Here is a 2,634-nt window from a genome sequence, read left to right on the forward strand (position 1 = left end):
CAGATTTGTCCAAGTAATGGTGTATTCAAGTAATGGTATTTGAATGGATTTCAATGTATTGTTTTTAACTATTAACCTAATAATATGATACAATAGATGTTTTTAAAACGCTAAATAGACTGACTGTGAATTATTCATCTCAAACGATGTGATCTGTTCTGTTAAATAATGATTTATCAAGAATATTACTGTCATAATTACAGCTGGCAACCACAATACAAAAAGACAACCAGCAGAGGGTGCGGTTTCCCTCCACGCATGTTAAAGCTCTTCTGTGAAATCAAGTGGGGCTAACACAGGTGTCTCTGAGAGCATTGTGCATGGATAATGATCCAGACAGAGCAAGCTGGCCTCTGTTCAACAATCACTCGACCTTAGACCAAGACTGACAAATCATTTTACCGTACAGAAAATATAGGCTATATTTTTCAAACTTCAGCTTGAAACTATACTGTAAAAACAACATCATGTCTATAGACTTTTGCCTATTTATAGAGTCACTCATCTAAGCTTCCATTTTTCATTTTATTTGTTAACAAGGCTATAATATTTCCTAAGTAGGCTTATAAAAAGTGTAAGGAAAAAAACAACTAATTAGGAATAAATAAATACAAAAATATTATAAATAAAAATTCAGCTTGAAACTGACTATAAATAAGAAACATTCTATAGACACTGATATTGTTTTTACAGCACTGTAAAAAAATAGTTGGTTTAACTTAAAAAAATAAGTAACCTGGTTTCCTTAAAATGTTGAGGTCATTGAAATTAAAAATGTGAGTTAACCCTCTGGTGCTCTTTGTTTAGGGGTTGCATTGGTTGTCTTCCCGGTCATAAGTGACCGGACACATAAAAATGTAACTTCCTCCACGCCAGTAAAACCAATACAATTTATTTTTCTTCAATAATATTTTTTCTTTTTAATGTTGTATTTTGAGATGATTTGATGGTATTTTTTTATATTTATGCAATAATTATGGTCAATTTTTGCCATTTAAAATTATAAATTATAATTTATTGTTATTTTTTTTAATTATTGCAGTATTTCAGACTAGGCCTTCAAAATATTTTTTTTTGAAGGCAGATTAGCGCCCTCTTTTGGAAATATTTAAGAAATCATGCAACCATGGGTGTAATCACTAGAGGTCTCTAGAATTCCCTAGTTCTGTTTTGAACACATTTAATGATTTTTTTTATGGATTTGAATATATCTCAAAGACTATTTATTATAAAGTTTTAGATATTTTTTGTTGTTAGAAATATAGATTTTTTTATGTGAATTTGTGTTTTTGCACATTTCCCATTCATTTCCTATGGTGTAATTTTTGACCGAAGAGCAATGCTAGAAAAGTCACCAAGTTTAATATTTTTTTGATGAAGCTGTGATTTAAAAAAATTCTAAATGTGGTTCATAGGCTCAGTTTTTCATAGGTGTGTGTGTGTATAAGTGTGCGCGTGTGTGTGAGTGGATGTGTCAATATCACACTTTTGATGTTTAGAGTCTCACCCCTTTACTGCTGTGTACTTTTTTCAGCATTGTGGCCGATTTGTAGATTGTACACACAAATATTCTGTGAATTTTTGTGTTTTTGCCGATTTCCCATTCATTTCCTATGGTGGTCATTTACTTTTTAGTAGTTTCAAGCTGAAGTTGAATTTTTATTTATTTATTTGTTTATAACATTTTAGTTTTTATTTATTCATAATATTTTTTTATTTAGTCTGTTTCTTAACACTTTTTATAAGCCTTATGAAATATAGCCATGTTAAAAAGAAAGCTTAGTTGAGTGACTATAAATAAGCAAAAGTCACTGATATTGTTTTTACATTACTCAAGCTTTCTTTTTTTGTTAACATGGATATAATATTCATAAGTAGGCTTATACAAAGTGTTAGGAAACAGAAAAATAAAAAAATAGGAATAAGAATAAAAAATACTTAAATATAAATAAATAAATATATATTTTTAAACTTTGTTTTGAAACTACTGTGAAAACAACATCGGTGTCCACAGACTTTTGCTTATTTATTTATAGAGTCAGAATCAACAAGGTTTGCTTGTTAACATGTAGGCTATAATATTTCATAAGCAAAAAAACAAGTGCTAAAAATTAAGTTAAGTTAAAGATTTATGGTTAAGTAAACAAAGAAAACGAAAAGAAGAAAATGGAGGAGAATAAAATAAAGATGAATAAATAAATACATAATACCAATTTAAAATACTTAACAGGAATAAGTTTAGATGAAACATAATATTTGTCACTTTTATTGCTCTATTAGACTGATGTTGAATTCTGCACAACACAAAAGGTCAAATCTTGACCCAGTGACTGCTAAGACGATCTGTTTACTTCAGGAGGTGTTCTCGCTTTTTCGCTCGGTCTTTATTACTCTAAAAAAGTGTGCCCTGTAGCAAAAAAAGAAAAAGGATGCAACCGCATTAATAGTTTCTAGTATCTAACTTTGTAAATAAACACTTAAAATAACAGACTCAGACTTCACCGACCCCTGATATGGACATTGAGCCCAAACCCTATTCTGCAAGTGATCTGGCAGCGCTTTTAAAAGTGCCTGGGTGCTGAGGGCCGATTGGCCTGTATTTTTGGAACAGTGTTGGGATCTGGTAGCCTTGTT

Source organism: Gobio gobio, assembly GCF_949357685.1.
Source record: "Gobio gobio genome assembly, chromosome: 21".
Classification (NCBI taxonomy): Eukaryota; Metazoa; Chordata; class Actinopteri; order Cypriniformes; family Gobionidae; genus Gobio; species Gobio gobio.